General features: G+C 37.5%; 1 protein-coding gene across 2 annotated transcripts in view; it reads right to left on the bottom strand.

Annotated features, from left to right (window-relative positions):
- Window positions 1-16,796, bottom strand: part of LOC117425713 (sphingomyelin phosphodiesterase 3-like) — a 36,914-nt gene extending 20,118 nt beyond the window's left edge. Inside the window, exon 1 of one of the 2 annotated variants that reach the window (XM_058993658.1) lies at window positions 16,697-16,796. The gene's annotated coding sequence lies outside the window, so the exon portion shown is untranslated. Of the gene's footprint in view, window positions 1-16,619 lie in introns of both variants that reach the window. The other variant, XM_034042923.3, reaches the window with a different exon arrangement.
- Window positions 16,797-16,831: the final 35 nt, after the last annotated feature.

Genomic DNA, 16,831 nt, shown 5'->3' with positions numbered 1-16,831 from the left:
TAGTGCCATGTGAAGAAAGGGGCAACTACCCTTGGGCATAGTCCACAACAGTAATTCCCCAGCAAGCACATAAGAGGGTCAGGTCCCACGGTGAACCTCCAACAGCAACCCACAGATCTCCCACCACTGCTGTAGCTAACACAAGACCAAGCAATTTGTATAAAGAATCCTACCACTTTCTTACACAGTGGACATAGTGCAGAGTAGCTTGACTTTAATCTATTTAAGGGAGAGGGGCTATAATATAATCTCTGGGAAAACGTAACTTATGAGTGCCTAAAATTGTAGCTAATAACAGACCTATGTGCAGAGTTACAAATTGCATTCCAAGATTTTGTTAGAATAGGACATCCCAAATATGTTTCCCAGCGGGTGAAAAATGTTTCGAAATAAAAGAGGTTGGTCAATTTCCCTGATTCCTCAGGTAGACCTATAATTCTCAAATTCAACCTCCTGCTTCTGTTTTACAAATCTTCACTCCTCTCCTTTAGAAAACAAATCTCCTTTTCCATAGACTTCCAATTGAAAATCAATCCCATTTGCCTGATCTTCCCCGGCACTGATTTAGTGTTCTGCTTCTTCAGCTCGGTTTGATAAAGATGTAACTTCCCCATGTAAAGCTCGGAATGCTTTATGCAAATCAGAGATTTGTTTGGAAAGTCCTTCTGTGTCAGAAGTAATGTCTCTCATTAGATCTGCCGAGCTACAATTGTCAATTCCATCGCTGGCATCTGCTTTCTCAGGCCATATTGACTGTAGATTCCTGTTCAGAGTTCAATACATACTGTATGTTGTGGTTTGGTTTCTCTTTGAGTGGGCTTTGTGTACCTTGCCTCATCTGCAACACAAATGTCTTAAATATGTACAAATGTGTTTATTATTTATCAAAAATAATTATAGTTGATTGTTTAATAAATGTTGCCTCTGTGTTTGATCAGATACAGAATCTCTTTCAGTATTCTTTGTCACAAGGGGAGTGGCAGGAACAACTTTCTTTTATATATATATAACCATATTACATAAGTGATGAAATACATAAACATCTCTATTGTATCTGTATGTTAATCCCTGTGTTCATGTTGTTCCTTCTAGGTGATTCTCCAAGGTCAGTTGAGCATCAGAAAGTTCAATGCATTCTCAGCATTTCAAAGTACTGCATTAGTATGTTTTGCCACATAAATCAACACTTTCCTAATAATCCTGTACTCATTTTGTAACAAAATACTACTTTCTAATAGCTGCCATGTATTTTTAACTATAAACTAGTAAGCAATGGGCACATTTAATATTTTAAGTATGTATTTAATAGGTAAATTCACTTGGGTACTTGTTTTTCTGACTGTATGTTGTTGTAGTTTTCAGCCATAGACTGATATTAAACCTAGGCTGGATCAGTTTCGTTGTCTATATGTAAATACCAGCTAGTGGACAGGTACGAGGGATCAAGTTTCTTTGTGTCTGTCTGGCAAGACACAGCTGCACACTATGTCATGTAGTATCTTACTTCTACATTGAAATGTGTCTGAAGTTTGGGTAACTTGGCAAGTAACTGCCAAACTCAGGACAAACATCTTTAACACCACTTTTATGATCAAATACTGTACTGTTCATGTTTTTAGGGTTTAATTCATTATTTAAACTTCTTATTTAAGCTCAGGGACCAAGAATTTGGAATGACGCATACCAACTGATACAAATTTTATCGTGAACTTTAACACAGCAGTTTATAATTAAACAAATGTTATTTTTGCAAAACTGGAGTCTATTGTAAATTTAATGTCATTTGAAGACACAGACAGTGCCTACACAGTGATACAATCAAAACCGACAATCTTAACCACAATGCTGCAGCAGCAATGCAAAGCAAATGCAAATGATCAGTATCACAGAGAGGCACAGGCTGAGGTGACTCTGTAAAGGTCTGATGACTCTTTAAAAGGTTTGTCAAACTGAGCACAACTGTAGCCAATCTCATTTTAGCTAATGGCCTTTTATGATATTATCCACTTTAAAGGCGCAGAAGGTTTTTATTGACATGGAATTGAAGAAGAGAATTGTTGTCACCAGTTGGTTTAAATATAGTATAACCAGTATACCAGTACTTTATATCCCTTATAAAAGTTTACCACAGTATTTTTGCATGGTAGTTTTACAGTTTCACCATGCTTTTCCCATAGTTATAAACTGCATTAACCATCATTTACTGTGGTTTATCATATTTATTATTATGCTTTATTATTATTTATTATTTACTTCTTAGCAGACGCCCTTATCCAGGGCGACTTACAATTGTTACAAGATATCACATTTTTACATTATTTCACATTATACAGATTCACATTATTTTACATACATTATACAGATATCACATTATTTTACATACAATTACCCATTTATACAGCTGGGTTTTTACTGGAGCAATCTAGGTAAAGTACCTTGCTCAAGGATACAACAGCAGTGTCCCCCACTGGGGATTGAACCCACAACCCTCTGGTCAGGAGTCCAGAACCCTAACCACTACTCCACACTGCTTTAGCATACCTTGCTATTTTTTTTACAATGCTTACCTATGCATTACCATGTTTTCAGTAGGCTTTATTACACTTTTACTACGGTAAACTTTTATAAGTGATAGCATCTCTACTGTGACCTTTGTCAAACACTTTTAAGAGTTCGCTTTACTGCATCAAGTTAGACAATAGCTTCTCAATAGCTTTATGCACCAGTCTTTTAAATACTGCATTGTATACCTAATGATAAAGACCTGGTCCTTCCTCCACGTCGAGGACTGCCTGGAAAGGTTACAAGGTTTTAAACCACCTCATCTGACTTTTTTTTTTTACTGTATTGTTCGTTTCCTTATTTGACTCTGTGTTGTAACTCCACCCTCACAGCTCTACCACATCACTAAACTGAACTGAAAAAAAACTAAACATATTTCAGATCATTGCATCACAGATAGATGGAAAAACAAATGCTGTATCTTTACAGTCACAATATCACCGAAGCAAATTGTTATTACATTTTAACAAGCTATTGTTTGTAGGTACACTGATACTCTAGACCTACACTCACTTTGTGTAATGTAGCTGACCTTTTGGTCACTTTGTTTGCATTTCAGCCCTGCCTGCGACGCTAGTCCTAACTCACTCCAGGGATCTCTATTGCTATGGTTACCACAGTTCTGAACTCTTAGTTACTGTCTCTTTGATGATAAGGATTTAGATAAATTGTATAGTCTTAAATAATTGGTCCGTGTCAGGGGCGTGCACAGGAATATGCAACTATAACAGGTAGCATGGCCAAAAGCAACAATATCGGATACACCAGGATACAGAAGTCCCAGGTCGTGTTCTTTACAGACCTTCATGAGTTCTGGCAAAGACATTGCATTGTCTGATTCCCGAGTGTTAAAATTGGCTCAGTGTGGTGTACAAATAAATCGTACTGCAGTTCAGGAACTCGGCATTGAAATTCTTCATTCAGCTTCACAAGTGCTTTCCCTTTAGTATATTAACGGTTTTCAGTTTAGCATAAAATAGCATAATTTAAAAAATGCGCGGTTTTCGCACTAATTGTACTACTGCAGCTGGACTCAAACATTAAGTGGACACACCCGCCAATCCTTAACTGCACGTTCTGGGGAAACGTGTGCAAACCGAGTACACGCGCGTCCATAACTGCATGTTATGAGGAAATACGTTCAGTTTGTGAGTGTCAGTGATAATGTTCTCACCTGGGGTAAGACCAGGGGTAGCCTAGATCTATTTTCCTGGGGGTAACAAACATCTAACAAAGCTCCTTTTCAGAACTAGCAAAACAAGGCTATCCAAATTCTAGCAACAGCCCCTGCTAAAAAATTAGGGCAGTGATATTGCTTGGAGATCTCTCTGTAGTGCAACCTCAGCTGAACACTGTTGCAGCAGATATTTCTTGTTTTTACAGTAGTCTTAAAGAATGTGTTTTTTTGTGTTTTATGTTTCATGTGGTCTGTATGTATTAGTGCGCAGATTGTGGGTTATAAAATGTATATTTTTGTATTTAAGCACGGAGATTGCACAATCACTTCACATGCAGATTAAAAAGGTATATTAGTATGTGAGCATGGGGATATCTGTGTGTGTGTGTGTGTGCAATAATGGGTGACAGAGAGGAAGTTAAAATCCTCCCTGCAAAAACATGTGGCTGAAGCCGTAAATTGAATAAGTGATTAAATGATTAATTAAGGCTGCAGCCACAGGTGTATAAATAGGGTGATCACAGGTGATATGGGGTTGGTGTGTTCAGAGGTGGAATGAGAGACACGAGTCGTGAGACAAGAGAGTCAACAATATTTTTAGAAGGCAATTTCTATCCAGGCTGGTTTACACCAGAGCGATGCTTGTTTCGTTTCGTGTCTGTGTTGTCTGTTTGTTTTGGCCAACATGACGTTTTGTTTTGTATTTGTGTTCTGCTTGTTCGAACCTTTTATTTTGTTTATCTATTATTAAAAAATGTGCAAGCAGCGCTTTCATTTACCTCAGTGCTGTCTGTATTTCCTGCCTGGTCTGACGTCACCTGCTAACCAACTTACCACAATTAGTTATGCCAACTATAAATGAGGTAAATAAGGACACAGTTAGGCCCAATTGTGGTGGCAGTTTCCTGTTTAAGCACTCTGAAGAGGCATGAGTAGGACATTTATTTTGGTTTGTGAGACTTAAACTGCTGTAGTGCTTTTCTCTTGTTTGACAAAATAATTTATGTCTACACTTACCTCCAGGCTACTTTACAGTTCAGTGCTTTAGGATTTTTTTCAATTTTAAAATCCCTTCAAAAGTGCAATTTGCTCTTATTGTTGTACTTTGTGATTCAAAGCTGGGTATTCAAGTACCAAAAGGGAAACTAAACAGTTGATGAAATGCATAGAACTCCATATCACCATGTGACAGAGAGTGAATTAATTCGATTCAACAATCTCCCTCCCAACCTGTGAGGGCACGGTATAACAGGAACAGTGTGCCCCGGACTGGATGGTTTGACAGTTCATTCCAGGGTCAGTTGGAAATCGCCCACCCAAAAAGGGGGTGAAGCCACAATACTAGAAGTCAGCGCCTTACTGCGGTAGGCGATGTGTCAGTCATGGATTGGAGGAGACGTGATTGCACTCGCTACCAAAGGGGGCGTGACTGAAGGTATATCAGGGTGTGTGGCTGAGCGATCTGTTCCTCTGTTATGGTTACAGAATGACCGTGAGGAGTGAAACTAAACTGTGAGTGTTAAGTGTATTGTCTGTATCATTAACTGTTGTTATTTGTCATTGTAGACAGCTAAATATCTGGGAGGTGTCGCTACTCAACCAGCATCAAACCCAGACTACACTGCACCACTGTTAGCACTATTTCACATATTCACAACACCACTTGCACCCGGAGCACTCACTGTTGGACTGGTGATCGTGTAGGTGTTTTAAAGTGTGCGTCTATTATTATTATTTCAGGACTGAACCTCATAGTTTTGCTGACTATACACATTGTTGTGTATAGTCACTGTTATTATTTAAAAGCCCTTAATAAAGCTTTGTTATTTACCATTGAACTGTTGTTGGACTGTTGTTTCTAAGCACTGCATCACCTCTACACCTGTGAACTACAAACCACATTGCCACACACCCTTTTACCATAGTAAAGCACAGCAAAGCATAATAAAGCATAGTGAAAGCATGGTAAAGCATAGGAAACCAATGTAGAAAACAGTGAGGTATGGTAAAGCATATTAATTAACATGGTAAACCAGGGTAAATTATGGTTAATACATGGTATTACCATGGAAAAAGCATGGGTAAAGTGCAAATATACAGTGCAAAAATACCATGGTAAACTTGTATAAGGGCAAGCCTGCTTTTGGGAATTAATAATTAGAAACAAGGCTTACGTATGCGGCTAGTTTCACAGACCCTGATTAGCACTAATCTTGGACTACTTAATATTATATTAGGTAAGGTCCAAGATTAGTGTTATTCAGGGTCAGTGAAACCAGCCAATAGTCAGGGATAACCTTGGGAAATGTTGGAGAAAGTTGACATTAATATTAAATGCATTTACTTTAACCTCTGGCCACCGTCACCGTCACCGAAACAAGCAAATACATTTTTTCCATTTCTCTAACATGTAAGTGACTTTTGGCTACAGCTCCCTCCCTCCTGGATCTATTGATCATCCACTGCGGCACGGACAAGTCTGCGTGCCATGGACACTGGGTAATTGAAGTCTTAATTCTATTAAGGAAAACTGAATTGATAATGCTATCATAATTACCGGAAATCATCTGTGTAATTCAATCAGCCCCCTCCCCCCCCAATCCCTGTCCACCCTGCCCTTTTTGAATAATGATACTTCTTCACAGATGTCATTTAGCTGCTAAAACTCCATATGATTTAACACTGTCCATTGGACAGCACTTTCTTTCTTTCTTCTTTATTTTCTTTTTTCTGTCTTTTTTCATCATCCCTTTTTTTACTTTTCATTCCAATTTTTTTCTACATAGTTATACAACAATGAGATGGGAAATAAGGTATCGATATTAGCTACGCCAAATGTTATTAATGTATTATTAATGTAATTTCATTTTGAAAAACTAAAATTAACCAAATGTAATTGGGACCATTTGCAAAACTGAAAAGTATTTAACAAGATATAACCTTCAAGTAGGTCCCCATGATACTTATGCTATGCTCTTACCAATTTTCATCTCAATTAAATAAGCAATTCTCAAGATATTTGACTTACAGTACAATGAGCATATGGGTACCACCCAACATAGCCTTATCACTGTCTGATACATAACTCTACCCATCTGGGGACTGGGTGAGTGCACCAGTGTGCAGTCATGGAGCTGCTACCCCTGCTTTTAAAAAGTACCAAATAATAATAAAACTGCATTAAAGTGTCACAACCCATCAGTTATATTTCGTTCCAGTTATTGTTTGTTTTTTTTAATTCGTGCTGTTATAAGGATAGTGGTGCCATAATTCGCAGGGTAGGTGTGTGCAAGAATTGCTTTGAAAAAAGAAAGCAGAAATATATCCTGCAGAGCTTCCGTTCTGTGCTGAAATATGAATTGTACTCTGCAGGAGGTTGGCTAGCCTGCACTATATAAAAAGGAGTGAGTTTTGTCATAGCAGACCCTTGTATGTGTCTGTTTGGTGTGTTTGTATTTATTTGTCTTTGTTTGGGAGTGTACTATTGATTTGTTTTATTTAAACATGTAAAACTTTGTCTCGAAGAATTGATTCACTTCAGATAGCATGGATTCTTATACTCTGCCTAACATTAAAAAATGTAAGGTTGTTTTTTTTTACAAATTTGATTCATGTTTGTTGACAGTTTTTGGGGAATATCTTTTTTTGCTGTCCAACAGCTCTAACCACTAGGCCTCCATATTATTGGTTGTAATGACTATGCCCTATGGTACTACCATCAAGTCATTAAATTCTCACCACTACCTCCAAATCCAGTAGCTTTAACTATCCTCAATTCAAACCACCGGTCTAAGGCACTAAGGCACAATCAAGAGAAGCGATTTGCCAAAGGGACAAAGTCAATAGCAAACCTGATATTCATGTATGAGGTACATACTGTGAGACGACCGGTGACTGTTACACAGGCCTGACATAGTGGGGCATCTTCGTATATAGCTAGGTACATTGTTGTAGTGTGGAGAAAGGATCCAATCATTTTCTTTTAAACGCGCACAGATGTGCTGACTGCAGTACTGAGCAGAGATCGCAAGAGAAGGATAATGATTAGGGTGAGTATTAAACAGAAATTTCAGAAGCAAGCAGTTTGCAGACCCATATGGGAGAGGATCTTCATAGGACGTATGTGCTAAATATACATTCCAATCCAGATCAGTGTGATCAGTCAGGAGGGGCCTATAGACTCATCTAGCCCACCTTTCACTCACAGATCCACTTAGACATGTTGAATTCAATCTCCAGTGTTGACAAAGCCTCAAGCATTTCATTTCCCTGGGTCTTGCAGTGCTGTACTGTACCTGCCTTGTGGACAGACTGTAAAGGGATTCACAATCTACATCATTCATAGTCCACTAGGATACACTTTAGTGTATAAGCGTGTGATATGAAAGATTGCTGTTACAGTAAGTGCGTATTGAAGCAGATTGCTTCAAGAGGTCAGAGACGTTTTTAATGATAGACATAAATTGAATTGCACTATCTGGATACCGGAATTAAGGGGCATACTGTTAAACTAACAATATGGGCTTAGTTTTCAAATACAGTACACCATGGGTCAAAGGGGCTATGGGATTATTATTATTATTATTATTATTATTATTATTATTATTAAAATTTAGAAGACACTTTTATCCAACGAGACTTACAGAGATTAGGGGGTGAACTATGCATCACTTACAATAGGACCTCGGTTTTACGTCTCATCCAAAGGATATTAAACAGTTCAGACCTGGAAGGAGGTTAAATTTGTTCAATGAAGTAATTTAGGTTATAGGTGGAACAAAGGCTGGACATGGAGGACCAGAATTGTGCACCTTGTGTTATAAAAAAAAAGCCCACAGAAACGTAATGCACTCCTGTGGCCATCTGCTTATATCAAGTGTGCAAAGTCAAAAGATACAGACCATCCCCACCCCCACCATAAATCTAGTGAAACCCTGCTGTAATCCATCCACTCAACATACATAAATGTAAACCATTTCTTAGTATTTACTCCCTCTGTCAATAACTTGCAAAAACATTAACCCATGGCATTAGCATGTATTCCTGTTGCCAGTGACAAAAACACTCCATTCATAAATTAAAATAATAATAAATTAAAAGTATCAAATCATTTACTATATTACTATTGTTGATAAAAGCCAATTCTTAACAATGCCAAGGACAGTAACAGTAAAAGGCAATTCAATACATTGTAAAATTAAATCGTTAGCATTTATTCATGCTGTAAGTGACTATAACAAGCTATTCAATAAATTGCGAAGAATCTCATTACCATCTGCGCATACAGTATCTGGGGTGGACTAAAATTTAGACTCCTTTCATCTACAATCGATTACTATTGAGACGATGGCTATTCAGAGATACACCAATGTTTACTCAATAAACAGAAATCTAGGCCATACTGTTTTCAATGTTAGGAAGAACATAATAGTCTGAATTTAATTAATCCTTGGATACAAAGTTTTATATGAATACATTTTAAAAATGAAATGTATCAATTGTCGAATAAAGTACACTACCACACAAACAGAAGTAAGCAGAGACACACAAAACAGTAACACCCATACCCACACGAACACAGACACACATGGACATCTGCAGTACACTAGAAAATGCAAACGCACGCATTCAATAAGTAATCCATTTAAAATGAAATGTTCTCATTGTGCGTGCTGTTCAGTTAATAATGTCAGGCTACTGTATTGTTGCAGGGCACCAGATATTATTTAATCAATCGACACAATAAAACATCTTTATTTGATTGTGTTGGCTCATGATCTTAAAGCAGAGCAAACCTAATTATAGCAAATTAGGGGGGCCAGGGTGAGTATAAGTTCAGAAGGGGGAGGAAATGTCCCTGCTCTGTGCAGAATTGTATTCCTCGTTTGTTATGGGAATTATCAGAACTCATGCATCTGGAAAATGTTATAATACTGTGGCACTTTGTTGTGCCTTCTGATTTTATTTTGTATGCATGGTCTACCATTTATATGCCTTTTTATGGTTTATAGTTACTATCTTTAATGCGATTTATGATTTGGGATATTAATGTTATTTGTTACAAAATTTAATATTTACGATCCAGAATTCATCTTTATAAAGAACAAATGATGATTGATTATATATATATATATATATATATATATATATATATATATATTATAAAAAAGAGTGTTTTTTAGGAGGATCTGTGAGACTTTATTTCGTTTTAATCTTTAAGCATCTATTGTAGTGTTTTGGATTCATCAAATTAGTATTATAGCATGTATTGTGAGCTGTATGTGAAAAAAAAACATTGAAAGACTACAACATCTGAGACTACAACAATTGCTACATATAAATATTACTTTCATTGTCTTCACTATCATGCAATCGCAATATTACTCCCCTTGTAAAAGTTTATCATAGTAAAAACATAGAAGAGCGTAATAAAGCATAGTGAAAGCATGGTAAAGCAATGTAAAGAACAGTGAGGTATGGTAAAGCATATCAATAAACATGGTAAACCAGGGTAAATTATGGTTATTACATGGTATTACCTTAATTAATAAACCAAGCTGTTTTATAATGAGCCTCTGGGTTGATGATTAATATTCTTTATATCTCTGTCTGACACCTGCTATCCAAAAAACATTTTGCACACAAAGTGCTAGAAAGAGTAAAGAGACAACAGCAATTAAAGCACATTCATGTATTCTTTGTTTCTTTAAAAATAAGGCACTACAATTGCCTGCCCCTTAAAATTCATGGTCAACTGAAAGGAATGCAAATACAAAAAGATTAGATTGATGCTTACGTAAGCAATTTGTAATATCTTGTATGTAAAGTTGCTAGGAGGGTGTTGCCGTGGTAACAGCCCCATGCAAGCACACAACAGGAAGTGCTGTGGCACCAGTGAGGTGGGGGGAATTGATTCAACTATAAGTGAGATTATCATGGTTTTGTAACAGCTCTCTGACAGGCTGTGATACTCCCTACTTCATCACAGACAGTTAATCTGTCATACAATGATGGAAATACACAATTAATATTTACTGGGCTTCATAAACCCAGCATGGGTGAATCTGAGGCCTAGCCAATAATTTACAACATGTGTGTGTGTGTGTGTCTATTACTGTGTTTGCAGCTTTTCATGTGAATCTGTATGGCAAAACTACATATCTAACATTAGAGGTATCTCTTCCCAAGATGTGAGCTTTGGGGGAAAAACAGCTAAATGAATAGGAAATATTTCTCACTGTTAATTTGGCTTCACAGATAATTGTGTCATGAAGAATTACACATTCTTCATCCATGCATTTCTGATAATGTTCATCCATAACAATAACAAACTCACTGGAGGCGTATGTAGTAATATTAAAAGCAACTTCTACAATTCTATGATGATTCAATTGAAGAAAGAGGTTTGCAGTTGTGACGTTCGTCATAGACTTTTTATAAAGTTTCCGATAATGCTGTAGACACAATTACATGTTTGCTGTATTGCCACGCTACCCAGTAGAAAATCTTGAGATCTGGGTTTTATTACTGTATTGGCCCTGTTTGCAAAGCTTTACCTTAAGACCTTTTAAAAGGCAGTCACCTAGACTACCCTTTATTGGTAAATTGTTATTTGCTTCTTAAAAACTGCCTGTCAAACTTCATTTAAGTTATCAAAACATACTTTCAAAAAAGTCTTTGAATAACTTATGAGGGGGGGGGGCTCCCGAGTGGCGCATCCAGTAAAGGCGCTCCACGAGGAGTGCAGGATGCGCTCTATAGTCTGGACGACGCAAGTTTGAGTCCAGGCTATTCCTTTGCCGACCGAGGACGGGAGCTTCCAGGGGGCGTCGCTCAATTGCCCGAGTGCCGCCCGGGGGGAGGGAGGGCTAGGTCGGCCAGGGTGTCCTCGGCTCATTGTGCACCAGCGACCCCTGTAGTCTGGCCGGGTGCCTGCGGGCTTACCTGTAAGCTGCCCGAGAGCTGCGTTGTCCTCCGACGCTGTAGCTCTTGGGTAGCTGCATGGCGAGTCCCTAGTGTGAAAAAAAGCGGTCGGCTGACAGCACACGCTTCGGAGGAAGCGTGTGTTCGTCTTCGCCCTCCCGAGTCATCGCAGGTGTGGTAGCGGTGAGCTGAGCCTAAAAATAATTGGCCATTTCCAAATTGGGGAGAAAATAATAAAAATAATTGGCAACGACTAAATTTATAAAAAATAACTTATGAGTTAAATATTTTGTAGAACATGTTCAAACATTATTGTAGCAACTAGAAAGCTTAAAAAGCATGAAGACGTTAGTAGAAAGGTGTATTTTATACCCGTCATGTTTTTACACAATTCATTTACTATTTTTTCAGTATTATATTTTATCAGTTAGGATTCAAACACAAGAACAGTTGTTTAAAAACTAAATTTGTCAAGAGACTGTATACACTGTATACAAACAAAAGAAATATGTTTACAACAAAAGCAAAATTTAATTGGAAGAAGCTGTGATTCTGGAGAATATATAGTACCTCTGGTAGGAATGTAAATGTTTACTACCCAAAGAACCGTATGTCCTGAATTCTAACTCTGTCAGATACACATAGTAACATGTACCCCGTCTAAACACAGAGACCAAAGTGGTTTCATTTGAAAGTAATTGTTCAATAAATGGGCTACATCACAACCCCCCCCCCCCCCCCAAAAAAAAACATGCCAGATTGAAATGATTTCTAGAAACTTCTGAATTCTCATTCACTGCACCACCAAGATTACATCAAATCAACCAACATGCTACTAATTATACTGCTACCCTGTATCCTAGTTTGGAAGTATTCGGCTTTTTAGGCAGGATCCGTGCAACCCTGCCATTACATTTCAGTTTTAAATATAGAAACCTTCAGTCTCCATGGATCTGGCAGTAACTTAGAGACCTCCCTAGTCCAATATATAATTACACTATGCCATTTCATCTCCACAGACTAAAAATATGAAATAATATATTTCCATTTATACATTATTTATAATTACACATCATTTTTTGTTGTTTTTTTTCAGTTCAAAGAACAACCTTGGTGGACTGCATGCAAGACAACATCATACAGCTTTAGAATGCAATAAAGCTTGTTTTTCATTTCAACTTCAAAATGGCATAGGTTTATGCCTTTGCTAACCAAATATAATGTAGGAATAGAAACACTGTGGTTCAGGAACATGAATCAGAACTCACACACATCCCACTGTCAGCACAGATCTCAATCGAAGGAATTAAGAATTTGACCATCAGATTCTGTAACATTAGTACCATACCATATAGTGCAATGGTAAAAATAAAATGGCATAACAAATCACATGGTTCCTCAAAATTCTCCCAAGATATATTCTCAATAGCTCAGCCAATCAGGTGTCAGTACTGTAAATGTACGTTACTACGGATGCGTTTAAAGTATGTGGATTAACTGCAATTTGTAATCAAATTTGGTCTTCATTACCCAAACCACTCAAAACCACTTCAAAACAGGTCTCTCTAATACCTTTGAAAGGTTGTGCTAAATGTAATCTCAATTTGTGGAGTTCTCATGCTATATTGGTGTGATATACATATGAATGTCTAAAAAATGTTCACAAATATTCTTTTCCTATCTTTTGTCACCAATAACTGGCCACCAGAGGGCTGTCAAAGTTATTTTTCAAACAGGCTCTGAAACGATACATATAAGTTGGTTTTAACCTACATCCTATCCAGTGCCTCCCAGCCTTCTCTCCCTGCCTTCTGGCTGGCAGTTTTCTCCTCTTGCTCTACACAGTTACACTAAAAGGGGAGCCCATGGTCCCAATCAATATCTTTTAATCTGCTGACAAACACACAGCGATGGCTAATTTGAAAGCTGCAGTAAACAGCATTTGATATAAAGCACTCTCTAACACATTGACAGCAGTGTCCAGACCTCCCAGTCTGTGTAATTATACAGCGTATGGGAGCTGGTTCAATTACAAGACCAGGTATACCTGCTGTCGATGACATGCTTTGGAAAATACTTCAATACTTTGCTTTGGACTGTGGTAATATGAGAATAGACAAGCTTGTCAGCTTGTCAGTTCAAAGCATTAGCATAACACTTTCTCCCAGGGAGGTCTTCATTAACACTGAGAAAGATGAGAGTGCTGATGTAAAGTACACATTTGAACCAAGGCCAATGGCCTGGGCTAAAGCGTAGGCCTATTTATTATTACGGCTAGTTTCATAGACCCGGATTAGTATTCATCTTGGACCACTTTGCCTTGGGTAACATGTGGAACCAGGCATTAGAGTTCAATGTATACGTTTTAAATGAATGTATCTCTTATATTTGATTTTTCCCCAAGCAAGGAGTGATGCTACAGTTAGTCCACAGGCTTGTTTTTTTTAAAAGATCCCTTGATCAAGTTCAGTTTATTCCAGTTTAAATTCTGCCTGCTAGGTTTTTAAAAATTATTACCATAGAACTAAGTTAGCTCCAGTATTCTTACTGTAACTCTGATCTGACTCAGAAACACTGTTCACTTGGAAGACATTAAGCAGGTTTAAGTAAAGCTCAGACAGAGCAAGCTGTATGTATAACACATTCAATACATTACCTCTCTTCAATAAGTCAGTGTCAAATAAAAAGCTTTACAACAGATAAATGCAAACAAATTGCCTCCTCTCATTTGTAACTGTTCTTATGTTCCTATAATATGAACCTGTTTATAAACAGTGTTGGGATTAGAATCATGTCTCCTTCACTGAGAATAGATACTTTCTAAATTGAAGGGACTGCCCACCCAGGAACTAAGAAAAAGGGCAATATGAACTAGTTATTGCTTTAGTTGTCTAAAATATTCAAGTCTTATTTTTCCACTCTTGGTTAACATTGATTGTATTACTAGGTACCTGAGTATTTATGGCTGCATTGGTGTGATATGTAAACTTGTTACATCTCTGACTGTAATAAGTATAGGTAATTACATCTTTATGTTACCATATGCACTACACTAAACGTACAAAATAGTAAACACGGAAACATACAATACCAGCACTGTAGTATTATGCTCTACACTTATGTATGCTGAAATGTAACATCTTACTCACAATTGAAGCCACCACACATGTTATTAAAAGTTAAGCCTAGAATTGAAATTCTAAAACTCACCTGAGTAGAAGTTACGGTGGACCTACCTGCGCAGTATTCAAAAGCAGTCAGTGACGCCCAGTAATTACCCTACATATAATGTCTGGGTTCCATTAGTAATGTATTAATGGAGATATCAGTTAAGTTAATATTATGGGATAAACATTAGGCAGCACTCCTCCAGGTATGGTGCCAGATCCAAACAGTATAAAACTGGCAGTTTAACAGCACTGTGTCAAACTAGAGCAAACTAATGTAATATGTGTCCAGTTTAAACAGCAAATATGCTAAGATTAACAAAACACTGTTTATTAATCTGACCATTTTAAAACACAACCTGCTGCAAGTTGGGTTGCTTCTTATGTGGTTATTTCACACCCCTCCTGGAACCTTTCTGTGACCCAAGGAGTCTCCCACCATACTTTAAGAACTCCTGTAGCAGAGTTCAAACAGCTATATTATATATTTCCCAAGCTTAATGCTTGTGTAATACAATATTCAAACCATTGAGCCCAGTTCGACATATGCTTCATGCTGTAATTCGGATTCCAAACGGGTTAAAAGCGAAGACATGTAACGAGCAATACAAGACTAAGGAGGAACCACAAGTCGATGAGAAACGCCCAAATCGTACTGAGAAAGACAACACAACTACATTTTCTAGGAACTGGCAGTGCACGCCTCGCGTCGAGTTCCCAGTAACCCATGTCTAGCTTGCAACTATCAGATGTGATCCATAAAAAGCACAAAATTGATATCGATTGACTTGTTGTGTATATTTTTTTCTGTATTAATCACGTATTAAAATGACTAACGTATATTTTGTAGCATAAATCAGTTCTGTATCGTGTACATTTGTAGCAGCAGCATGCTAAAAACAAAGTGAAAAAATAGGATTACATTGAAAATGTAACACGAAGACTCACTGGGTTGTTTTCACCAAACATAATTGCTTTTTTTCCTAGAGTAACATATATAGGGGAAAAACACTGAATAATAATAATAATAATAATAATAATAATAATAATAATAATAATAATAATAATATGAACTATGTAGTTCCTGAAATTACAACAGGAAGGCATGCAACTGACCGACACGATGAGATGAATGGAGAGTATTTCCTTGAAACACCGAGAACAAAATGCAGGGCACAATGGGAAATGTGCACAAGAGCACAGACACACACACACACACACACACACACACACACACACACACACAATACTGTTAGTCGGACATTAGATTTAATATTAATCAGAAAGCATTAGTACCCACTATATTTGTGTGGAAAAACGCCACGTAACGCCAGTATCCATAAGTACACATTACAAAGCATCGTTAATGTTAGCTGCAGCCACACCGTCCCCAGATAGGAGAGTCTTGGCAGCTGTTCTATGCCTGTGCTATAGCCTGGATGCAACGCTGGCATCTCAGCAATACAGAAGTGATGACTCCAAAAAATAATATGCAATATTTTATAGCACCCTGCAAATTCATGGACTCACAATGCATACAATTATCAATGCTAATAGTATGCAATGTTATATAAAGACACGTCACAAAAGCTTAACGGAACCATTATCTGTCAATCTGTTAGAAAAAAAAGGTAAAAAAATAAATAACCCATTTTGTTTCTGACGGTTGCATAGATATGCGGCGCTGAGATAACATATAAATCAGCTCGGTGCTCATGTGGTGTTATGTGGTTTCCTAGTCTAACGCCCTTTTTTTTTTTTTTTTTTTAAAGAACAGAAATTGCATTTACCTTGTTTGAAAGCTTGCTGGAGTTTTGGAAGTTTTGAGTTTGTCCTGTTAAGTTTCTTTCTGTTTTACAAAACCTACCGGCACATCCTTATTCCGTGCGGTAAAAGACAAGCCTCTGTGACGGTCTCTCGATTTCCTCTCACTAAGCTATCCAGCACCACCAGTCTTGAACAGCTCCATTGACGTCAGACAAACCCCAAACAAGGTACAACG

The sequence above is a fragment of the Acipenser ruthenus genome, chromosome 20 (assembly GCF_902713425.1).
Source record: "Acipenser ruthenus chromosome 20, fAciRut3.2 maternal haplotype, whole genome shotgun sequence".
NCBI classification, from domain to species: Eukaryota; Metazoa; Chordata; class Actinopteri; order Acipenseriformes; family Acipenseridae; genus Acipenser; species Acipenser ruthenus.
The sequence above is the reverse complement of the archived record's forward strand: the minus strand, read 5'-3'. Positions and strand labels throughout refer to the sequence as shown.